The following is a 19682-nucleotide window of genomic DNA, read 5'->3' as shown; positions in this document are numbered from 1 at the left end:
GCATAACTGATGTGGACTTTCAAAGAGCCTTTAACAAAGTTCCTCACAAAAGGTTATTAAGGAAACTAAGTCATCATGGGGTGAGGTGTAAATTATTGTCCTGAAAAACTGAAAAGCAGCAAATTTCAAACTGTCAGAGGAAATGACCTCTCAAGGTCCCTTCCAGTCCTATGATTGGATGATTCTATGAAATACTGTTTTATAGGATTCATAATTAGTCTGTGGAACAACTTGCCACAAGATAGCATTGAGACCATCAGTTTAGCAGGAGTAAAACAAAAGATATTTAGATTGACAATGAGAACATACAAATTTATACTGGGTAGGGTTAAAACAAAAACAGACAAGCAAAGAAAAATCCCAAATGGACAAAGAATTCAAAAAGCCCCAGGCAGTGATATGGGAATGTGAATCTCCAGACTTATCACAGTTCTCAAAAAATGCAAGCATTCTAGAGGGCAGAGAAACCCCCTCCTGCTTCAGGGCACAAGCCAATTGCTAACTGATGGGGGTCAGGAGGAAACTTTCCCTGGGGGCAGGTTAGTCTGTCATCAGCCACTAGGGGGCTTCTTGCTCCTTGTGAAGCAACTACTGCTTCTGTTTTAGAGCCCGATTTAGTGAAACACTTAAGCACACACTGAATAGGGATGTACTGACTCGTGGGCTTAAAGTGCAACATGTGTTTAACTACCCTGCTGAATTGGGGCCCTAGTGAACATACACTAAAGGCCTGTTTAGATAATTATCCCCAAAGAAAACAACTACTTTGAGGTTAAAGTTTTTATGAAAATCAACTATTATTTTTGGCTGAGGGAAGTGAGGCCCCACACCTAACTCAATGGCATTTCTATCTGTCCTTCTGTCTGTCTGCAATGTGATAAGTTTTGACAACCACATTCCATCAACTCCATTTCAGAGTATGTTTTAGGCATCAGTGGGCAGAAACTTCTGGATTTTGGTGAAAAATGGAAAACTATAAAAGCCTGATATGCACTAAAATCTCAGGATACAGGGTGAGGCAGTGACCTCAGGGTTAGGATTAGGGTTTAGGGTCAGGGTGCCCCTCATCCCCATCCAGCCATCGCCCTAGCCAGGTCACTTGTCCCCAGTCCTTCCAAACTCCTCCCCCCACCGCTGATCTAGGGTGACCAGATAATAAGTGTGAAAAATCAGGACAGGTGGTGGGGGGTAATAGGTGCCTATATAAGAAAAAGCCCCCAAAATCGGGACTGTCCCTATAAAATTGGGACATCTGGTCACCCTACGCTGATCCCGCTCCAGTGCAGAACCCTGTTGATTTTGGTGAAAACCAGAAACATGGAAAAATGGATTATAGTAGATTTTGGTTTTCCAATTGTTACCTAGCAGCTCTGTGTTCTTGGGGAACCAGGGTGCAGTATCGAGCCTGTCTGACTGACAAAAGACCTCCCCCCACCCCCCAGTCTCTGCTTGAAACAAAAGTGATCAGAAGAAAGACTTACAAAAAGCAATGAAAAGCCATTGGGGACATACCTAAATCTCTGGGATAAGGGTGACAGCATTAAGGAAACTCCCCTTGCCTCATTTGCATCAAAGATGAGACAAGGAGGCATCTCCATTAGCATACAGACTGGAAAACAGAGATTCCAAGGCAAGAACCACAGGGAACTCTGGGACCAGAAAAGCAGGGAAGTAATGCATCATGGGGGATCTCTGCTCCAGATGTTAGTGAACCTATGCGTGCACACACCAAGCTCAGTGGTTATCAGACCAATTCTAGTAATAATTCCTTTATTGGTATCCAAAATAGTGAAGCTTCCTAATTGCATTGTGAGCTCCCTTGAAGGAACACTGCACATAGCCAACTCCCATTGTCTAGCCTGAACAAAACACCTTTAGTACACTCCCTTGAGCCATCAGTTTACCCATAAACAAATCTAGTGTTCTCTTCCCCAAACCATTATTGTTTCCCTACAAAAAACCCCTATTCATACTCAGTAAGTGTTCTGATCCCTGATCCAAAATCTGCATCAGTTCCACTGGGACTTCATCTTCTCCTGACTGATCGTGCTGGGGGCTCTGCCAGTCTCCAGCGCTCCAGACCCTCAGCTACCACCATCTCCTGGGACCCCCCGATCGATTCAACTGTCACGGAGTGGTGAGAACACACACACACTCTCTCTCTCTCTTTAGGTATAGCCTTCTGCAGGGGCGGATCTATGTTTTCTGCCGCTCCAAGCATGGCAGTCAGGCGGCCTTCGGCACGCCTGAGGATAGTCCGCTGGTCCCGCGGATTCGGTGGTGTTTCTGCGGGTGATCTGCTGGTCCCGCGCCTTCAGAGTGCCCGCTGCCAAATTGCCGCCGAAGCCGCGGGACTGCCGGACCTCCCGCAGGCATGCCACCGAAGGCTGCCTGACTGCCACACTCACGGCGACCGGCAGGCCTCGCCCCGCGGCTTGCCGCCCCAGGCATGCGCTTGCTGCACTGGTGCCTGGAGCCACCCCTGGCCGTCTGACCCTGACTTGTGTGATCAGTTATAGTTTTGTAAACCTGACTTTTATAATCAAGTTTAAGTTAGATTTAATATTATAACTATTTGTTTGGCTCCCCTATGGTTATTACCTGGAAATAAATAACTTTCATGATTAAGCTGGTTGCTTCTCTCTCTCTCCCCCTTCCCCCTCCTCCTCCCACTCCCCCCATGGATGTTTTTTGGTTTCCTCATTTGCTCTGTAGCACGTTCCTTGTACCTAAGCTAAAAGATCCCTGCAGCGCCCAAAAATCCTGTGGGGTTTGCTCATCAAGTGGGTTACTACCAGAACGACTGTAACGTGAAAGTGGGGGTAGGGACGTGCTGAACCTGGGACATATGAGCGTGGCAGATTGAAAGTGCTGCTCAACCCAGCCTGCTCAGGGTTACTCTATTCCATGCGGTGCCCATGGCATATGAGGGTGACAGCTTGGAAATGCTGCTCGACCCAGCCTGCTGAGTCCAGGGACATATAAGGGGTCAGCTTGGGAGTGCTGATTAACCCGGTCCTCTCAGACCTGCTCTGGTAATGCGTATGTCTGTGTGTTCATCTGATTCTGGGGCTGGAAGAACTGAGCCCTGGGGAACCTAGGTCCTGCAAGATAGCTCCATTGGGAGGGGACTTGTAGAAGGGAGAAGTAGAGCTCTGTATGAGAACACAAGTGACACAAGCAGCACATTGATAGAAGTACAGAACCCCCTGCCCCCAGAAGAGTAACCCTAATAAATGAGTGTACCCCAAAGTAACAGGCAAAGCTGGTAACAATGCTCAAACACTGTGACAGGGTCACACTCTCATGAGTAAGTCTCACTCAATGAGCAGCAAACCACTGTCCCAAACTCCCACTGGGCTGCACTCAGAGCAGACGAGGGGCCCGTAGGATTCAGCTTGTTACCCAGTAACACATGGCCCAGGTCACACTGAAGCAGCCAGACCAGCCCCTCCTCCAGCTCAGAAAGTTCGGCAGCCTTGGCTAATGGGGGCTGGGGCAGTGCTGAGCGGTGGCCACACCATGCAGCCCTCACATGTTCAAGGAGAGAGGCACAGACATGTCATCTGTTACCAGTCTGTGCTGCTCCCAGCACAATGGGCCCAGTCCAGGCCTCACAGCACCTGGCTCAGGGACACCCATTAACTCAGCCATGGAGGGGTCAGGATGTCAGAGTGATGTGGCCTGGTCAGACACCTGGGCAAGTACCAGCCTCTAGCTACCACACAGCTCCAAGCCTGTCAGCTGGGTTCATGCGTGTCCTGGGGTCCCAGGCTCTGTCCAGATCCCGAGGCACAATACAGCTGAATGTCCCAGTAGACTCCACTCACCTCCGAATTTATTCAGGACTTCATTCATGTCAAGGGAAATTTTATACACTTTCTTCAGGTCAGTAGAAACAGCTTCTGGTTCCTGGAGTTTCACATTCTCACTCCTATGAAGAAAACATCCCATCATCACTCAGCTGCTCTATACACACATCATCCCAGAACCACCACCAGGAATATAAGAGCAATGAAAGTGGGAAACACACCTGCTCAATGTGCTTTTCACATCCTGAAAGGAAAAAGAGAATCAATGTTCTGTATCAACACAATGTGCATAAAACTGAGGGAGTCTCGCTCTGGGCATCAAACTTTCATCTAGAAAATAGATCAACCCACCCAGGCTTCACTGTTTTGTGGTAAAATCTCATACACCATTTTGCATTAACACTTGTTTCATTTATGTAGGTGAGACAGGAATTTAGCTAAAAGGGTTCTCCCTTCTGAGGACACAACCCATCAGTATCTGTGTTTATCAAATGTGATGGGTCCAATGTTCTGGGGTCAGAGCAGGGATGGGTTTAGCTCCGTATAATTTTTGTATCATCCATTTAATCTCCCATGGCCTCACTGGATCTCCATGAGGAGAATTCCCCTCTAACATGAACTGCGATATTTTGGAACTGATGGAGCCCTTAGGCAGATGTTCTGTTTGTCAGTAAACCACAGAACACATTTACTCTCATTGTTGGGATCCAGACCCAGGGATCTGAGTTATAATTCTGGATGGGTGGAGAATTTTGATGCCATCTCACCTTTAGCAGCTCGACAACTGGTTGCTGACACTTCCCCTCAATCTCTGTGATCAGCTGCTGCAGAGAGGAGCTTTGCTGGGAGAGTTTGGTGACATTTTCCTGTAGTCTCTGCAGAGTCTCCCTCTCCTCCTCCTCCAGTCTCTGCAGAAGCAGCTGCTCCTCCACTCTCAGCAGTGTGTGCAGTCTGTTAAATTCACCTGCAATCATCTCTCTCTTATTTTTCACTTTCCTCTTGAGATAGAAAAATAGGAAAGGCACAGAGAAAACGTGAGCCGGATGTTGAGTTACATGGACTGGGCCTCTGTCCATGAATCAGGGGATATTAGATCAGTATCAGGTTTGTAAGGATATTTACTTCTTTGGGAAATGTACCATAAAGGGTTTGTTAATATGGCCAGTTCCATCGCGGGGCTGTCCAGGGTTCTTTGTAAAGCCACAATATGTTACTGTGGGTGGCATGGGATGGACACAGTGGAGTGGGGAGAAATTGAGGGAATGGGAGAGATTTACATGGGGCTGCACAGGCTATTCATTGGGGGATTTGGGTGCCAAGTGCTGGGCACTCAGACACCCAGGGGAGCCATCGCAGCGGGATGTTGGAGATGCTCCTTCTTTGACTATCTGCTCCCAGGGCTGCAAAGTTCAGGACCTAGGGCTGGTGCTAATAGTCCTTTTTGTGCCATCCTGGGGCTCACGTGGGTGTTGGGTGCCCAGGGCATTGTCAGGGCTGGCTTTGGCCTCACCCACCCTGGTCAAGTGCCCCATGCCCATGTGCCCAGTGCCCCTGGGATCGCAGCCTTTAGGGAGCCTTCTAGGCTCACAGAGCAGCGGGTTGGCTGATGCCAGCTGTGTCCCCACCTGCTCCCTGAAAGGAGCCGTGGGAACGATGCTGAGCCGGTGCTGATCCTGGCTGGGGGAGGGGCTGGCTGCTCTGCACTGGCCTCTCTAGGTCCCCTACAGCTCAGCACAGAGGTGCTGGATGACCCTGGGGGGAGCCTGCCCTTCCGTGTGACTCGGGCCACAATGATGTTGGGGAAAGTCCCTCTCACTCTCCCTGAGATGCCAACATGGCCAGGGGCTTCAGCAGCTTCCCCTCCCTTCGGAGGCAGGCTGCAGACCTGCTGCCTTTGGAGTGCTGCCTGCGCTCTGCTCACAGCCCTCGCTCCCGCTCTTCCCCTGAAGCCTGCAGCACCCGCGGCTTGCCACCCATCAGCTGTGTGGCGGGGCCCGGTCACTTGCTCCTCTCCGCCCCTCCCCCATCACCCGCCCTTAAGGCAGGAGGGGGCAGAAAGGAGCAAGCGGCAGGCGAGGGGGCCTTGGGGGAGGGAGTGCGGGAGAGGAGCGAGCTGCAACAGTGAACGGTGTGGGGGCTGAGCGGGAGCGGGGAATGGGGCAGAGCAGGAGGGGCGCATGGGCGGGGCCTCGGGGAGAGCAGGTGAAATGGGGGTGGAGCAGTGGGCAGGGTGATGATCCAGGCACCGGGGAGGTTCCAGCACTCACGCCCGGCCTCCCCCAATGCCGGAGGCATGCGCTGCCCATGGCCGGCACCAAGCCTGTGTAATGGAGCAAACAAGCAGAGAAGGTTCATAACCTCATCCTGGAGCTTTACGGCTCCGTCATTCCTGGGAGCTGCAGGGGGAAGGGCTCAGGGAGGAATATACCCGGACACCCACCTGCCACTCTGTGGTTTTCTCCTCCTCTTTAGACATCAGAGCCAGGGCCTCTTCCAGCTCCTTCGTCAGAGGGCCCAGGGCTCCCTGGAGTTTCCCCTGCAGGGGCATCGTGTGCGATAAACAGCCATTAGTCTGCCTGTCCGATGGGTGGACAGTACTGTCCATATTGGCATTTCATACACCAGCAGTAAATACCCTGGAAGCGAGCAGCAGACTCGGCTCTGCCGGTCCCAAAGGCCTCATGGGAGCAGAGACTCCAGTCTCACAGCAGGGGCTCTGCTTCCTGCAGACACTCAGGGCTTCTCAGAGCCTGTGTTTGAGCCAAAGCTTCACATCCCTGAGCACAGGCCAGAGGGGAAACAGCTGGGAAGGTTCTGAACGATCCCTCCTGCCAGTGAGAGTGAAGAGGTTGGGACAGCACCTCGCTGCACTGTGCCCAGGCCCAGGCCAGGAACAAGACCCCCCTGTGCTCTCGTCTGTCCAGGCTCCCATGTGGCCTCCCTCAGGCAGCAGCTGAGCACCTGAGCCAGCGCAGTCCCATTAACTGTACAGGGTGACGCTGTGATGTGGCTGGAGGTCAGTGAGGAACAGGGAACACACTCGGTCTGGGGGAATGTGCCACCCATAATTGTAACTGCTCCAGAGCTGTAATAACCCAGGGCTCTCTTCCCCTTTGACAGCTTGTGATTCCTTCACACAGCACAGCAACGTGCTCCTGCCCCGTCAGCCTGGCTCTGTGCAACACCCCTGGCAGCCCCCGAGAGCCCCCTCCTGAGCCCCCACCTGAGATCTCCCCATTTCACTCTCCTTCTTTTCTCTGGGCCCTGGAGTTCTCTCCCCCTCTCTGCCCAAGGGCCCAGGCTGCTGCTGCAGCTGCTGCTGAGAGCTCCTGGGGAGCTGTTCGGTGACACCCCTGCGGTGCTGCTGCAGGGAAGCAGTGAGGGAAGGAGGGAGCCAGCAGGGGCTAGTGAGAGACAGGAGGCGGAAAAGCAGCCTTTGCATCCAGCAAAACAGCTTCATAAGTGAACCAGGAACTGACTGGGGGAGGGGCAAAGGTGGCTGGATTCTTTGAAGCTCCACCCACAAAATAAGCTCCACCCATGTGAGTGGACACCAGGACAAAAGGAGACACCAGGATCTGTTCACAGTAGATGGTGCAATGTTCAAAACAGGATGGAGTTGCTGATTGGCTCCAAGGGGCTCCTGAGGCCTGGCTCCCCCATGGGGCTAGAATATACCCCTGGGCTCTGCTGGACTCTCTGGGCCTCGCCCTTCTTTACTCGGGGGGAAATAAGAGGTGGCATCTCCCAAACATCACCCGCTTTTAGCACCGGAAGGAGGCGTTCCTGGCAATAAATGGTGCTGAGCTGTAATTCTCCCTTTCCGCTCTCACATGGGGAACAAAATAATTAACAGTGTTGGTATTTAAATGTCATTCTGGGCACCTGAGCTCACCCCTCACTGAGGCGATGGGGCCGTTCACACCTCTCAGAGCTGCTGTGCCCAGCTCTCTGCATCCCCTACATCTGGGTCACAGTTTTGAGGTCTTCTTCACAACCAAAACAGCTGGAGACTCAGTGTAAAGTGAAGTGAAAGCTGAGATCCTGGAGAACAAAGCAGGTGCTTTTCTGGAGAAATACCTGTACTTCCTGACTGTTTCTTAGCCCTGTAAGTGAGCACAGAGGCAGGGGCCTGGTCTTAACGTAACACTTAGGTCACTCTGGCTACTTTGCTGTAGTGCTGTAGCTGTGAAACACGTGTCGTGTAGACATGGCCTGGGAGTTCTTGGGGCAGAGAAGCAGCTCAATGAACAAGGGACTTGGAGGAGAAATCTGGGACAGTTCAGGCGAAACGGAGATTGTCAGTGAGTCTGGTCCCTGTGGGGAGGGAATTCAGGCCATGTCCTCCCCTCTCTCCTGGGCTGAGGGCAGGGAACTGTTAGGATATAGATATTTAGGCCTCTTTGTAAAGGCCTATACTTTAAGAATTTAGGTGTATTTTTATCACTTAGCTGGTTATAGAGGTATAAAAGAAAGAATCAAAATCACTTTCTGTATGTGTAAGGGCCATTTTTTACTGTAACAGTCTGAGGCCTGGTTCTTAGGCTGAGTCCTTTGGCTAAGCAGCAGAGGCAGACATAAACTGGGAAGTGTATGGTCACATCCTCACATTTCAAAGTAGTTACATGGAAATAAGGTGCTATTGGGCTGTTAGGAATACAATCCTGTTCTGATATTTCTATCACCTCCAGAGAAAGGAAAGATCACTTATAAATAGACACAGCTGGAAAACCCTTATGTCTGTATAGATGTAGTTGTGAAATCCTCATTTCTGTATTGTTTTGTATGTTTATTTGCATGGTCTCTGTCTGGTTCTGTAATTGTTTCTGTCTGCTGTATAATTAATTTTGCTGGGCGTAAACTAATTAAGGTAGTGGAATATAATTGGTTAGCTAATCATGCTTAGGGTTACCATTCGTCCGGATTCCCCCGGACATGTCCGGATTTTTGAGCTAAAAATAGCATCCGGGGGGAATTTGTAAATGTCCAGACTCCCCCCTCCACCTCCCCCCCCGCATGCAGAGCACGCGCGGCTAACAGGGCAGCCGGATGGATGGTGCCACTTACATGGGGCTCCGACAGCCAGAGAGCCCCTCCTCCCCCCTGCAGCAGTGCTCACTCCCTCCCTGCATTTGCAGATCGCCTCCGGCAGTCTGGAGCTCCTCCCCCGCTCCTCCTCTCCTGCCAGCCAGCCTGCCGGGATGAACGGCTCAGGCCGTTCCTGAGCAAGTTCAGAGAGACATTAGGCAAAGGCCAACAACAAGGGGGCCAGGGGGTCAGAGAAGGGGCAGGGAGGTTCTGGAGGGGGCAGTCAAGAGATGGGGGAGGTCGGGAGGTCGGGGGGGGGCTTTCTGGGGGAGGGTGTGGATAAGGTTTTGGGCAGTCAGGGTACAGGTAGGGGGTAGGGTCCTGGGGGGCAGTTAGGGGGGGGGTCTTAGGAGGGGGCAGTTAGGGGATAAGGAACAGGGAGGCTTAGGTAGGGGGTGGGGTTCTGGAGGGCAGTTAGGAGCAGGGGTCCCAGGAGGGGGCAGTCAGGGGACAAGGAGCGAGGGGGGGGGTTGGGAGTTCTGGGGGGGCTGTCAGGGGGCAGGAGTGGGGAGAGGGATCAGAGCAGTCAATGGGACAGGGAGCAGAGGGGTTTAGATGGGTCGGGAGTTCTGGGGGGGCTGTCAGGGGGTGGGGAGTGGTTGGATGGGGCGTGGGAGTGCCAGGGGTCTGTCTGGGGGTGGGGGTGTGGATAAGGGTTGGAGCAGTCAGGGTACAGGTAGGGGGTAGGGTCCTAGGGGGCCAGTTAGGATGGGGGGAGGGTCTCAGGAGGGGGCAGTCAGGGGACAAGAGGCAGGGAGGCTTAGGTAGGGGGTGGAGTCCTGGGGGGCAGTTAGGGGCAGGGGTCCCAGGAGGGGGCAGTCAGGGGACAAGGAGCGGGGGGGAGGGTTGGGGGTTCTGAGGGGGGCGGGAAGTGGGCGGGGCCGGGCTAGGGCAGGATGGGGACAGGGCTAGGGCGGGGGTCCTCCCGTCCTCTTTTTTGCTTGCTGAAATATGGTAACCCTAATCATGTTACAATGTGTTAGGATTGGTTAGGTAAATTTTAGTAGAATGATTGGTTAAGGTATATCTAAGAATATTACTATATAAATTAGGGGCAAACAGGAAGTAAGTTGGGATTCGAAAATAAGGAAAAAGGAACTTGGATTTAAGCTTGCTGGAAGTTCACCCCAATAAACATCAAATTGTTTGCACCTTCGGACTTCGGGTATTGTTGCTCTCTGTTCATGCGAGAAGGGCCAGGGAAGTGTGAGAGTGAAGGAATAAGCTCTCTAACAGGAACCTCACCAGCGTATCATCCCCAGCTTCTCACTCCCCCAGCACAGACACAGCCCCAGACGAGATGGGAGCAAGAACATGTTTCTTTCATGTGGTTCCAGAACCGTTTTATCCCACCCACGCTGTCAAAACCCAACTGTGTTAGGACACAGATGGCCCTAGCTTTGTCAGCCAATTATAGTACCATGATGTGTACATCCTGGTGTTTAATACATGGTGTACATAAGCTGTAAGGCCACCCCACATCCTACTAATGTTATCTTGGCTAATGGCTGCCGGAGTTCATATGGGTGGAGCAGGGCTGCTGGATGGGTAAGAGCTGAAGGAGAAGGGAAGAACAGGACACGGGGAAAGAAAGAAGAGCAGGAGGCAGGTACCAGCTGTGGCTTTCTGTGCCACTGACGTGCAGGGATGTGTCAGGGTCCAGATTGTTTTGTGTGCAAGCAGGGTCTGAATGAGCTCTCCCCTGACAGATAGCTGGGGAGGGCAAAAGGCTTCAGGTACAGACTGTATTTACATGAACACACCGACTCTACCTAGGTATCCAGCACAGGAACGTAGCTGAAGGGGAGCAGGGGGAGCGGCCACTCCCCCACTGAGCACATTCTCCAAAAGTGGTGCCTTAGTAGGAATTTGTAATAAGGTAGAAAGGTCCGGGATATCCCCCCCCCCTGCTCCCCTTTCCCCCCATGCAGAGTGCGGCACTGCTGATTGGCTGCCTGGGCCTGATTCAGCCACTCCCCTTGGGCTTCCAGCAGCCAGACTCCCTCTCCCCTCCCCTGCCCCCCGCTGCCTCAGGATGCTGCAGGGGAGGGGCTGTGTGCTGGCAGCATGTTTAACTTTGGCTCCAGGGGCAGCCAGTGGTTTGAGCTGCATGGTGGTAAGGGAAGTCCTTGGGGGCAGTCAGGGAGCAGGGGGAGGGTTGGATGGTTCTGGGGCAGAGGGACTTTCTGGGAGCGGGGGTGTGGAGAGGGGCTGGGGCAGTCAGGGTGGAAGGGGGGTTAGATGGGAGGAAGTCTGGGCCTCTTTCCAACAGCAAAACACAAGCATATAAAAGCCAGCCTTCAGCGTGAAGTACTATCAGATGGCCCGGGCAGTCTGCACGGCACCTGGCCCGCTTGCCTGAGCTGTATTATTAATGCATTTTATTTGGAAGATGCATCACAAGTGATTTAAAGGCCCCAAACACTGTTGAAAGAGCTGGGAAAGTTGCAAGCTTTCTCTGCTGGGCTTTTCATCTGGGTAATACAATGCAACCTGCTTGAGGCACCGCACAAGAGATATTTATTGAGGAAGTTCATGCATCTCACAGCTTAAGCTCTTCTAAACTTGCAGCCATGGCACAAAAGGATTTGGGAGCAGTTAACAATTCTGTGTGGTTAAGAGATTTTCACTTCCTGGGCCCTGCTACCCAATCCCACAGGGCCCCACAGGTGAGACTGAGTGAGTAGCCCCGCTTGTGTCCTCTATCCAGACACAATCCCTTCCCTGATTCTTTCCCTTGTGTTTGCAAGGGTCTCATTAACATGCTGCAGCCAAACGCCCCTCCCCCAGGCCTTCCCTCCAGAGACACTGCCTCTGGCTTCCCTATGCCTGACGGCAGCCCAGGCTCACAGCCCGGGGGGGAGGGATGAGACAGCAAAGGATACCGAGCCGCCCAGCCCGCCTTATGGCAGCAGAGAGTCACAGTTCTCTGCAGAGACCCCCGTACCCTCTCCCGCATGCAGAATGTGCGGTGCCGGTACATTCAGCTCTGTGAATACAGCCCCTGCCTAAGGAGATTGCAGTGCACACTGGGTGTGCGGGACCAATTCGCTCTTACCTGCTGTCATGGGCGGTGGATGAAGCTGCCATTTGGGGATGCTAGCTCCCCAGCTCACCTCTTCTGCCTGTGGTCCCGCCCACTCCACCCTGCTCTGCCTCAGGTCCCTCCCCACTCCACCCAGGTCCTGCCCTTTCCCCACTGTCTCCCTCCTCTCTTCCCTCCCCCACTCTGCTCATCCCTTCCAGCCAAATCCATGAACCCAAATGAAGCAAATGACATTTGAAAAAAAACACTCTTCTGCAATTTCTTTCTAAAGAAAATGAAGCATGTTTTCCACTGCATGCCACAAGGTGAAGCCTGGACATGCAGCATGTACCTAATTAAAAGCACTAAAATTGGGAATAAAAAATGTCAGTCACAGGTTTTTTGATATGCCCTGAAGTTTGTCAGACATTTATTTGCAAAAACTTTGTAGTAAGGGTGAGTCAGCTGTCCTGCTTAATACAACATTAAATATTGTGGAACACATGATGCAGCTCTTCTCTGTTTTACATTTTCTTAATCTGTATTTCTAAGCTGGTTTTATATTTAAAATGTACTCTTAAACCTTCATAAAGTAAGCATTCCAGATTACTACATATTTAACTCACTGAAACAGACATTATTTTAAAATAATCAGTCACAGAGGTTTAGTGTGTTCATAACAATGTTCATTGCTTTTAGAAAAAAGGAGCACTAATTTACTAATTTGAATCTGAAGAAGTGGGTATTCACCCACGAAAGCTCATGCTCCTATATGTCTGTTAGTCTATAAAGTGCCATAGGACTCTTTGCTGCTTTTACAGATCCAGACTAACACGGCTAACCCTTTGATACTTGACTAATTTACTGTGTGTGATCTCCATAACAATAGACAGGTTAATGAAATTTCACCAACTTTAAAAAATATGTTTCCAAAGATTTTAGGCATAACAAAGGATTTTATATCTTACTAAGGTACTGATTTTGCTAGAGGGTTCTCTTAAAACTAGTTAATCAAATAGTCAGAACTAAAGAAAGGGAAACTCGTTTGTCCAGCTATCTGTAAGGAAAGGGGTGTTGTCCCTTTAAGGGCTCTCTTCAACGGGGGGGGGAGGGGTTTGAAGGGAGAAAGGGATGGACAGAAAGGACAGAAAGACATTGGAAGCAAGTTTTTTGTAGTATAGTAATTAAAATTAAAATGTGTATTTTAAATGAGGGTGGTCCTTTGAAGGAATTTTTTTTAAACTATATGTCTGAAGATCCAAGCATTTAAGATGAATAGTCAGATTGTGCATCTAAAAATCTATGCAAGGATTTTTTAGAGATGTGATTTTATCATCTTCACCAACTCACTAATGAAATATTTTTAAAGCAAATTTGAAACTAAGGTCCTGTAGACTAAAATGTTCTGAGTAAATATTACAGTAACGAACAACTGTTTTTGTCAGTAAATTCAGAAACTGACAGTATATACCTGCAAAAAGAACAGGAGTACTTGTGGCACCTTAGGCCTTGGCTACACTAGCAGCTGTACAGCGCTGTGAGGTAAACCCGTCTTCGTACAGCTGAGTAGGGAAAAGCGCTGCAGTCTGTCCACACTGACAGCTGCCAGCGCAGTAGCGTGGTCACACTTGCAACATTTGCAGCTGTGTTGGGAGCGGTGCATTATGGGCAGCTATCCCAGCATTCATGTGGCTGCACCGTGCTTTTCAAAACGGGGGAGTGGGGTGGATTGTGACAGGAAGTGTGGGGGGAGAGAGAGTGTTCTTTGGAGTATGTCAGCTCTCTATTTTGCAAGTTCTGAACTCCCGGCCCCCTGCTCATTCATTCACTCACTCAAAGCAAGCTGCAAACTGTTTGCTTTTCTCTGTGGTACGAGCTTTGAAACCGGCACTTCCGCATTCCTGCAGCCGGTCACAACAATGGAGAGGATTAGCCACTTGACAAGGTGATTAGTACAGCGCTGGAAGCATTTACACTCACACCCCTGAGTCGTAGCCACTCCGCTGCAGCTGTTATTCCTCTCGGGGAGGAGTACCACCTGCAGCGGTGTACCCAGGGAGATACAGCGCTGTAAGTGCCCTGCCAGTGTGGATGAGGAGTGAGTTACAGTGCTGGGGGAGGCTTTACAGCGCTGTAACTTGCAAGAGTAGCCAAGGCCTGAGAGACTAACAAATTTATTTGAGAATAAGCTATACCTGGGGGTTGGCAAATGCCTGTTAATTGGCTTCATTACCACTTGAATGGCTCTTTAACAGTTTCAATGTTGTGCTAATAGGTCTAGCAGGCTGGAAGGCTTTTTCACTTTCAAGGCCTTGGCTACACTTGCAGCTGTACAGTGCTGTAAATTAAACCCGTCTTCGTACAGCTGAGTAGGGAAAGCGCTACAGTCTGTCCACACTGACAGCTGCCAGCACACTGTCGTGGCCGCATTTGCAGCGGCATTGGCAGCTATCCCAGCATTCAAGTTGCTACAACGTGCCTTTCAAAAGGGGTGGGGTGGAGTGTGACAGGGAGCGTGGGGGGAGAGAGAGCGGATTTTTGGAGTGCCGATACTGTGTCAGCACCCTGCCTTGCAAGTTCCGACCCCGCTCCCTCCTCCACCCCTCTCTCACTCACTGAACGCAAACAGCAGCTGTTTGTTTTTTTCTCACAGACCAGATAAGCAGCCGCTCGCGGAAACGGACCCCCTCTCCTCCCGCTCGCCGCCTCTCTCTTCAAGCAAACATTAGCTGTGGGTGTTCCAAAGGGAGCCCCCCCGCCTGCCTCTACTCATTCACAGCAAACAGTAGCTGTGTTTGTTTTTTTGATAAGCAGCTCCCGGAGCGTCTGAGTTCACAGCAAAACAAAGAGAGGCATCACAACAAAACAAGGAGAGGAACCTTCACTTAAAAGGATTATGGGGAGTTTCCGGAGGTCAATCACTGCGTAATAAGGTTACTCCCCATTTACACTGGAGCACCAGCATCTCACTCCACAGCAGCTGTTATTCCTCTCGGAGAGGTGGAGTACATGCAGCGCTGTAGCCACGGAGATACAGCGCCGTAAGTGCTCTGCCAGTGTGGACGGGGAGTGAGTTGCAGCGCTGGGGGAGCCTTTATTGCGCTGTAACTCTCAAGTGTAGCCAAGGCCTAGGTTACTAGATACCCTCCGGAGTAAGACTCACCAGGCTGCAGCAGCCAGCTGTGGGAGCCTGCAGGAAGGGTCAGAACAGAGCTAGGAAGAGGCAGAGGGTGGACACTAAGACCCAGGGAAATTTTCAGGTCCCCTACGCAGCTTTGTATGCTGTGTATGCCTAAGGATGGCCCCTGATTGAGGGGGTCACCCTCCACTGAACTGAACTCGCTAAACAGGGGACTTGGATGCCAGACCCCTATGAAGGTTAAGAGGGGGTGGGTACAGGTGTGCTTGCTGGGCAGTGTGGACTTTACCCAAGAGTCCTAGGCATGGTTTAACTTGCTCCTCTCCACGGTTCAAAGACAGAACTAATTAAGGCTCCATTAGGAGTCTTTTGTTTTTTAAGTGATCACTAGAGCTGAAATCACTTGATGTGGGACAGCATTTCGGCCCAGCCTGCTTCAGCAAGGAAGTTCCGCCTCTAAGGCCTTGTCCACACTGGCACTTTACAGCACTGCAACTTTCTCGCTCAGGGGTGTGAAAAACCACTCCCCTGAGCGCTGCAAGTTTCAGCTCTGTAAAGTGCCAGTGTAGACAGTGCCCCAGCCCTGGGAGCCGCACTCCCAGCACTGGTAGTTATTCCCCTCGCCGCAAGCATACAAGACATGTTAAAGCAATGCTGCGGCAGCGCTGCCATGGCAGCGCTTTAATGTTGCCAGTGAAGACGTGCCCTAAGAGTTGAAAATCACTTAGAGAAGTGTAGAACCTCAAGACACTGATCTGCAGAGGTCATAGTAGAGAAGCAGGTGATGGCTGGCAGGGCAGCCGGTGGAGTGGGCCAGTGGGGTGTGCGGCAGGGTGGTGACACCAGAGCAAGTGCTTGGACAATGGAGCAAGCAAGGTGCCTCCTTCCTTCCCCCCCCCCCAACCAGAGTGGAAGGTGAGCTCACACAGATGCACCTCTGAACTCTGAGTCTTCACTGACCAAGGACAACCACTGTGAGTGGGGTGTGTTGAGGGAGCAGAGAGGGGCATAGCAAGGGAAATTTTGGTTGTAGAACTCAAGAGCATGAGGCAGAAGACACTGATCAGCGTACTCTGGGGTGCGTGTTTTGCTCATGGTTTTATGTTTATGAATTCTGCTTGTGGCATTTTCCTTAATTAATGCCGGGTGACTTCCCTCCTCTCATTTAAAGTTTCTTTTCTACCATAGGCACCAACTCTGTGGGTGCTCCAGGGCTGGAGCAATCATGGAAAAAAAAATAGTGGGTGTTCAGCATCTACTGGCAGCTCTGGCGATCAGCTCTTCCCCATCCCCCAATGACTCCTGCCCACTGGCAACTCTGAGATCAGCTCCTCCCCCTTCCTCCCAGCACCTCCCACCCGCCACGGATCAGCTGTTCAGAAACTGTTCCGAGAAGCTGGGAATGGGCAACAGGGGTTGGATCACTTGATGATCACCTGTTCTGTTCATTCCCTCTGGGGCATCTGGCATTGGCCACTGTCGGAAGACAGGACACTGGGCTAGATGGACCTTTGGTCTGACAGGGGATGGCCATTCTTATGTTCTTGCTGCCCACTCCACCTGGCAGATGGGTTGCAGGGGCACAAAAGCAGTCAGCCCTGTTCTCTCTATTAGGTATTGGAACTTGCAGTGTTGGAGCAAAAATTTTTTGGATCTTTTCCCATTATCCACAACCCCCAGTGCTTATCCCCTCTGAAATCCAGGCCCCTTTCATTTAGGTGCCTAAGTTTAAGCAGCCAGGTGTGAATATTTGTCCATGTATTGATGGGGGATAAACCTGGTGTCCTTAAGGGGTTTGTCGTAAATATACAGCTACGGGTAGCATAAAATCCCTCCTTTACCTGTAAGGGGTTAAGAAGCTCAAATAACCTGGTTTGCACCAGACCAAAAGGACAAATAAGGGAAGAAGATCCTTTCAAATTTGTGGGGGGAGGTTTTGTTTTGTGCTCTCTTTGTTGTTTTCTCCAGGACAGAGAGAGACCAGGGCAGGAAAAACACATCTCCGAAGCCATATCTGAAATAAGCATCTAAGATTACAAATTGTAAGTAATAGCAAGGAAATGCGTTAGGTTATCTTTTGTTTTAGCTTGTGAATTTTCCCTATGCTAAGAGGGGGGGTTATTCCTGTTTTTTGTAGCTTTAAAGATCTGCCTAGAGGGGAATCTTCTGTGTTTTAAATCTTATTACCCTGTAAACTTACCTCCCATCCTGATTTTACAGAGGTGTTTCTTTTACTTTTTCTTTATAATAAAGTTCTGTTTTTAAGAACCTGATTGGTTTTTAGTGTCCTAAAAAAACAAGGGTCTGGTCTGTGCTCACCTTGTTTACCTATTTGGTTGGCATATTATTCTCAAGCCTCCCCAGGAAAGGGGGTGAAGGGGCTTGGTGGGATATTTTGGGGAACCAGGAACTCCAGGTGGTCCTTTTCCTGAATCTTTGTCTAACTCACTTGGTGGGGGCAGTAATACCGTCCAAGGACAAGGAAGAATGTGTGCTTTGGGGAAGTTTTTAACCTAAGCTGGTAGAAATAAGCTTAGGGGGTCTTTCATGCAGGTCCCCACATCTGTACCCTAGATTTCAGAGTGGGGAGGAAACCCTGACAGGGTTTAATTAAGCAAAGTCAACAGCATTTCCTACCTTGTAATCTTGAGCAGCCTCCTCAGCGGGAACCACCGTGTGAGACTTGTGGTCCCGGGATCTCTCACACACCAAGCAAATGGTTTCTCCATCGTCCTCACAGAAGAGTTTGAGACGTTCCTCATGTCTCCCACACAGATCCTTCATTTGCCCTTTTCCTGGTTTTAACCCCAGTTGTTTGATCTTTTGTACGATGCTATTCAGCTGTGTGTTGGGCTTGAAATCCCCTTTCTGGAACTGGACTCTGCACTGGGGACAGGTCAGGTGTGTCCCAGTTCCCCTTTCCTCACAGTACGGGGTGATGCAGGCTCAGCAGAAGTTGTGCCCATACGCTATAGTCACCGTCTCTGTCAGATACCCCAGGCAGATGGAGCAAATGGCTTCTTCGTCTTTTATTTCCTTGCTATAGCTCCGGAGGCCATGGCAGCCACGTGAGTATCTGTTCTCTCTGCCCTTTGCTCTGCACAGTTTGGGCTTCTGCTGACACTGGGAGGGGTCGCCTGCAAGTATCTGCTAGCCCCAGCCACAGAAGGAGAAGAAGAAAAGGGAGGAGCCAGGATGGGGAGAGGGGGGAAGAAAAAAGGAAAGTGAAACTGAATGAGAGTAAAATAGGGGGAAGGACAGGGAGAGGGCAAGAGAGAAGGAATGGACAGAGGTGGGGAGCAGGGATGGGAGAACAGGGGGCAATGGAGAGAAGGGGAAGAATATGAACCAATCTGATGTATATTGCTGTAAGCCTAGAAGGGATAGCATATCCCCTGCTCCAAGGCAGTAACTGACTAACCCACCCCAACACTCACTGAGGATTGAAGTGGAGACCTGCAGCGATTAGCACAAGTCTCTACAGCTGGAGCTAAAGAGTCACTCTATGAAGTTCAGATCTGTAAAAACCCACAAACCCTGTGGGTCAGCCATTAAGGGGTGTGTGTGTGTGACACACACACTCGGGGTGAAAGTAAAATGGATCTCTTACCAGTACAGGGCCAGCTCTGGCCCCCTGGAAGGAGCGGGGCCTAGGGTGGAAAGGGCAAGGCTGGGGTCAGCGTCCCCCAGCCACTCCATCTGCGTTGCCTGGTCCGCGCCACCCGGGACTCCAGCGATGATTTAAAGGGCCCACGGCAGCGGTGGCCAGAGCCCCAGGCCCTTTTAAATCACAGCCCTGGGGCAGCTACTTCTTTTGCCCCCCCGTTGGTGGCTAGGTGAGTGCAAAAGGGGCAGCAACAACTGGGCAGGGGGTGAAAAAAGGGCAGCAACGTTAAAGCGCTGCCGCGGCAACACTTTTAATTCAGCGGAACAGGCTGGTACAGGTGGCTACTTTTTAGTGGTACACTGTACCGGCCTGTACCCCCTTACTTTCACCCCTGCACACACTCACCAGAGGGTTACAAATGCACTGAGGGGATCTTTCGGATCCCTCAGGAGAGGATGGGCTGTCATGAAGCTCACATAAAAAGACATGGTTATGGATGCTTTGGAAATTTCTGTAAATATAAATGCTACAGAACATTAAGGACTCAAAGCCCCTCCCATTTTGAACCTCTTTTTGCTTTGTGTGGCAAGCTTTGGCCAAATTCTCCTGTGCTTTAGACAGTGTAAACAGGAGAACATTTAGGCTATGTCTAAACTACGCAGCTTTTAGAGACAAGGCTGTGTTGACACAGCCCTGTCGCTAAAAGTCGGACAGTGTAAATGCTGTTTGTCAGCACTTTTGCCGACAAATTACTTCTACCCCTCATGAGCAGCATTCGCTTTGTTGGCTTACTCTGACAAGCTAGAGTTGATCTCATTTTGGTGGTACAGTCTTGGTGTCTCTGTTTTGCAGGTACAGCCTGAGTGTCTCTGTTTTGATGGCACTGTCTGGGGACACAAATTGTCAGGCTGCAGCTGGATTCGGGTTTTATCTTTGACCCCTGCCCCTCGTGGTTTATGCAGCTGTAGCCATGGATCTCAGCATGCTCGGAGCTGCACACCTCAGGAGGTC

General features: G+C 50.9%; 1 pseudogene; it reads right to left on the bottom strand.

Moving 5' to 3' along the window:
* The window catches only part of LOC128847370 (E3 ubiquitin-protein ligase TRIM39-like), a 64840-nt pseudogene that overhangs the window by 15360 nt on the left and 29798 nt on the right, over positions 1 to 19682 (bottom strand).

The sequence above is a fragment of the Malaclemys terrapin genome, chromosome 13 (genome assembly GCF_027887155.1).
Source record: "Malaclemys terrapin pileata isolate rMalTer1 chromosome 13, rMalTer1.hap1, whole genome shotgun sequence".
NCBI classification, from domain to species: domain Eukaryota; kingdom Metazoa; phylum Chordata; order Testudines; family Emydidae; genus Malaclemys; species Malaclemys terrapin.
The sequence above is the reverse complement of the archived record's forward strand: the minus strand, read 5'-3'. Positions and strand labels throughout refer to the sequence as shown.